We start from the raw sequence: 5,925 nt of genomic DNA on the forward strand, positions 1-5,925 counted from the left end.
GCAGGAAATCAACATGGCACATGGATACATATGTAACAAACCTGCACATTGTGCACATGTACCCTAAAACCTAAAGTATAATAAAAAAAAAAAATAAATAAATAAAAAAAGTTAAAAAAAAAAAGTTGTTACCTTTGAATCAAAATAGTCTCATATTTCCATTTTGTAATACAACAATTGACATATATGTAATTCTTTGTGTAATTATTTGTTTATAGACTATTTTGCTAGCAAGATGAGACCAGGCATTATCTGCTTTATTTACAGCTGAGACCAGGCATTACTTGCCTTATTTATAGCTGTATCACTAGTTATTTTTGAATGCATGAAGATACTCCAATCAAATTTCCCCTTTGTAATAACTTCTTGATTTGTCTTGTTGCAAAAAAATCAGTCTGATAACTAATACAATAAAAACACTGCTTTTAAAGTCTTCCTGGTTGGTCGATTAAGGAATTTCCAGAGCTCTTCATAACTATTTGTGAAGTCTGATTTTTAGTGTATATATCTTTTGCTCATTTGCCTACTTATTTACTGTATTGTAAATATTACAAATAGTATCAGAAACTTTTAACAAAAGTGTTGTGCTTTTGTGATTATCAAGATCTTTTAAAAAAAACCAATAGCATCACCAGAGTTTACTTTCAGTTAATCTCTAAATTAATTATCTGGTCATTTATTTTTAAATTCATGGGTTAATGTGCCTGTATATATTTAATCTAATTAGAATCTAAATTACAGAGACATGAGCAGGGGGAAGAAAACCAACAAGGGATGGTGATGCACCCAGGGACTAGTTGTATTGTGAGGCCATTATCATCTTTAGGGCTGAATGAAGGCGAGGGAAAAGTGTTACTGGAATCTGACAAGAGTTAAAACAATGGAAGATGGGTCGCTCACCTGAAGCTGGAACATAGAGGAGAAAGGACACTGCCTATGTGCATCAAGACTGGATAGGACTAGCAGCAGGGTGTGTGTGGAGGGGAAATTTCCTCACCTTCACCCCCATTACCATCTTTAAGCCTCTTGTCTCTGCCTGCCATTGATTTAACCCCACGGGAAACCAGGGAACACTGTGGGAGAGAGAGTAGAGTTTGGGTGGGTGAGGGAGCTTCAGAGAACACCCAGTACATCTCTTTTCCTCCATGATATTGTGGAAAGATGGGTTCTTATCTTACAATGCCTTTTTTTTTGCCATGTCTGTTGTTTTATCTGTTCCAGTAGCCCAATGATAAGATTTTAGTTCTCTCATTTCTAGTATAAATTTCTGTAGATTCCTTTTGTACAACACCAAAGTAGGCAGGTAAAATCACTAAATAAAGACATTTCATGCAAAGTACAACTCATAAATTATAACTTTCCCCATGGAAACTTTCATTAGATCATCATATGAATAAGACACAGAAGGAAGTTTTATGAAGACATGACCAATATGAAACTAGCATCATCATGATTAAAAGAAAGCTAATATTAGGTTCATGATATCACATAGATACCTATAAATGTTTTAACCCACAAATGAAATTGATTGGATAAGGCAAGAACAACAACAACAACAACAACAAGAGGTAGATAATAGCCAATAAAAGAATTTGTAACTAGAGTATAATATTTTATTCTATGTTGGAACTCATTTAATATTGTAACTCAAGCCTCATTATTTTGCAATTTAGATTTCTAGGTTGTCCTATGTCATATATGTTAATTGGACAATTAATAAACATTAATGTTACTTGATAATAGACCTTTTATTAAGTTGAAACATCTGAATTGCTGATAATTGTCCGTTTTGGCCCATAAAAACAGTAAGACAGTGGTACCACATACTGTATAAATGCACAATAACATATGAATTTAAAAATGAATGACCAGATAAATAAATGCATCCTTTGTTTCCAGTATTTATTATCATTATTTTTTATTGAAATATAATATACATATTTTTGAGGTGCATGCGATAATTTAACATATTTATATAATTTGTAAAGATCAAGTCAATGCTATTGGGATATCTATCACCTTAAATGATTGTCATTTCTTTATGCTAGAAACGTTCAAAGTCTTACTCAAAATTTGTAGCATTTTAAAAATGGCATTTATTTATTTGATAGAATGGTAGCAATTTTGAAAGAATTATACAATACTTGTACTATAGCTAGTGCCAACATGTACCTCTGTGCCAGAATTAATCTCTTTGACATAGCACTTTCTGAAAGTAATTTATCTCTTCCACAGTACATGCTTGTACACAATTCTTTTGTTAATACAACAGAGATTCATTTTTTCATTAATCATTTTGAATGTAGTCAGGTGCCTTGGTGATGGGGAATAACAAATCTGCCTAATATATTTTTAAAAATCAAAAATAGCACAGCTATGATTTCTTCTTTGGCACTTTTACTCTTTGTAAGAATGCTCTATGGATATATTCTCTCTTTCAATTTTCACATTTTAACTTCTATCAAATTTAACAGGAGCTGAGAGTGTTAATTAGAACAAGCTTTGGCATAGTATTTTTCAAACTTCCAATCCTGAAGACCTCTAACTACTTATTTATCATTGGAAAAAAATAATAATTTTGATGTGTTGAAGACTTAACAGGAACATGTATAATGCCTATTTTTAATACAAACTTTCTCTCATTGGTATTATATATTATAGTTTTAGCCAAGAGAGATACGCTTATCTAGAGACATGTTTGTTTGTTAAAATTTATAAGGTAAATAATTTGTTTTTAAACCAATGTTTAATTTTCTATGATAACATGCAATCTAAAATACCTCTAAAATAAACCAATTTTCCACTGTAACAAAAGATAGTGTTTTATTTTGTATGTTTCTGAGACTTAAATAGGCGCTCACAAGTGAATAGATTATCAATTTTATAAACCATTAGTTAATACATCTGAAAATCTTGTTCCACTAAAAGTGAGCTCCACTGTAAGAAAGAAATGAAAATAAATAAAAGGAAAGAAAGGAGAGAAGGTAGGGAGAAAGAGGAGATACGAAGAAAGCAAAAAAAGATTAAAGAAGAGAATCAACCTAAAGCAAACTCGAAACAGATATAATGGCAGGAATTGCATCCCAGCATGTTGGAGAGTTACTCTACATATTTCCTAAATTGGCTGTACCCTTTAGTTGAGTAGCGATGGCAGGTGACACTGACCTGGGTCATGTATTTGCTGAGGGATGATAAAGGACAGGAGCAAAGCCCTCCCTCAACTGTCTTGGCAGCTATCTCTCTCTCCATCACCATGGCTTCAACTTTTGTTTTTAGAGGAGAATTTTAGGTGGAAGCAATATGTCTGGGGTTACAGCCAAACATGAATCAGAGGGAGTTGCCATAGTAATGGCTACCTCTGCTCAGGTTCAATTCTCATATGTCAGCTCGACATTTGCTTAGGGCAGGTGGTCTTGAAGATTTGGCTTACAGGATATTTTTCCAACCCTCGATGGAACTGGAGAAGCTGCCAAAAATAAGACAAGAGTAAGGAGTAGGCTCTCAGGACAGCTGATCAGCTACTCTCTATGTGCTAAGAACCAAGTCATTTCAAGTTCCAGAGTCTTATCCTCCCTGCATGTAAACTGGTATCTGTTTTTCTGGTTGCGGGAAATGTAATGGGCTTAGATTAGAGAATACATATGGATGTGCTTTAGAAGCTACAGAGTATTGTACAGACGGAAGGTGTAGGATTACAATTGTATTAATAGCTGATTTTAAGGCATTGTTTGGGAAAACTGAAAAATCTAGGAAACATAAATCCACAAGAAAGTAAACTAAACCATTTGAACTTTTGGGTAGTCTCTACTTACAGTGCATGCTCCCCAGGTGCTGTATGATTTTCTCTATTGTGAAGATTCAGTCTACGGCTGGGGGTTTTAAACATGAGAAGTATCTGGTACACTTAATAAAAATGCTGATGTCATTCTGCTGGAAGTGGTCAGCATAGAGTAGATGCCACAGTTGTATGGCTATCATAACATTGAACAGTGTTAGCCTTTGAGTCAGCTGTGAGCCTTACTACCTCCATAGCTTTCAGCAAGTTTCTTCTTTTGTTCATTAATTCATTAGTCGTTGATTCAGTCCATACTCACTGAGCATTTCTTATGCTAGATACTGGACAAGGTGTTGAGATAAACTGACAAACCTCTTCCTCTAAAAATTCTGATGCTTGTGGTAGCCAAGCAGGCAGGCAACAAGGAAGTAAAATCAAACAATGATTCATGCTGGGAAAATATAAACACTAGGTTTTTTTTGTTTAAATTATTATTATACTTTAAGTTCTAGGGTACATGTGCACAACGTCCAGGTTTGTTACACAGGTATACATGTGCCTGTTGGTTTGCTGCATACATCAACTTGTCCTTTACATTAGGTGTATCTCCTAATGCTATCCCTCCCACAGCCCTCCACCCCGCAATAGGCTGCAGTGTATGATGTGCCCCACCCTGTGTCCATGTGTTCTCATTGTCCAACTCCCACCTATGAGTGAGAACATGTGGTGTTTGGTTTTCTATCCTTGTGATAGTTTGCTGAGAATGATGGTTTCCAGCTTCATCCATGTCCCTGCAAAGAACATGAACTCATCCTTTTTATGGCTGCATAGTATTCCATGGTGTTTATGTGCCACAATTTCTTAATCCAGTCTATCATTGATGGACATTTGGGTTGGTTCCAAGACTTTGCTATTGTGAATAGTGCCACAATAAACATAAGTGTGCATGTGTCTTTATAGTAGCATGATTTATAATCCTTTGGGTATATACCCAGTAATGGGATCGCTCCATCAAATGATATTTCTTGTTCTAGATCCTTGAGAAATTGCCACACTGTCTTCCACAATGGTTGAACTAATTTATACTCCTATCAACAGTGTAAAAGCATTCCTGTTTCTCTACATCCTCTCTAGCATTTGTTGTTGTTGCCATTCTAACTGGCGTGAGATGGTATCTCACTGTTGTTTTGATTTGCATTTCTCTGACGATCAGTGATGATGAGCATTTTTTCATATGTCTGTTGGCTGCATAAATGTCTTCTTCTGAGAATTGTCTGTTCATATCCTTTGCCCACTTTTTGATGGGATTGTTTGTTTTTTGTAAATTTGAGTTCTTTGTAGATTCTGGATATTAGCCCTTTGTCAGATGGGTAGATTGCAAAAATTTTCTACCATTCTATAGGTTGCCTGTTGACTCTGATGATAGTTTCTTTTGCTGTGCAGAAGCTCTTTAGTTTAATTAGATCCCATTTGTCTATTTTGGCTTTTGTTGCCATTGCTTTTGGTGTTTTAATCATGAAGTCTTTGCCCATGCCTATGTCCTGAATGGTATTGCCTAGGTTTTCTTCTAGGGTTTTTATGGTTTTAGACCATACATTTAAGTCTCTAATCCATCTAGGGTTAATGTTTGTATAAGGTGTAAGGAAGGGATCCAGTTTCAGCTTTCTACATATGGCTAGCCAGTTTTCCCAGCACCATTTATTAAATAGGGAATCCTTTCCCCATTTCTTGTTTTTGTCAGGTTTGTCAAAGATCAGATGGTTGTAGATGTGTGGTGTTATTTCTGAGGTCTCTGTTCTGTTCCGTTGGTCTATATCTCTGTTTTGGTACAAGTACCATGCTGTTTTGTTTACTATAGCCTTGTAGTATAGTTTGAAGTCAGGTAGCATGTTGCTTCCAGCTTTGTTCTTTTTGCTTAGGATTGTCTTGGATATGCAGGTTCTTTATTTGCTTCCATATGAACTTTAAAGTAGTTTTTTCCAATTCTGTGAAGAAAGTCAGTGGTAGCTTCACGGGGATAGCATTGAATCTATAACTTACCTTGGGCAGTGTGGCCATTTTCACGATATTGATTCTTCCTATCCATGAGCCTGGAATGTTCTTCCATTTGTTTGTATCCTCTTTTATTTAGTTGAGCAGTGGTTTGTAGT

This window comes from Hylobates moloch, unplaced genomic scaffold (assembly GCF_009828535.3).
Source record: "Hylobates moloch isolate HMO894 unplaced genomic scaffold, HMol_V3 SCAFFOLD_1, whole genome shotgun sequence".
Lineage (NCBI taxonomy): Eukaryota > Metazoa > Chordata > Mammalia > Primates > Hylobatidae > Hylobates > Hylobates moloch.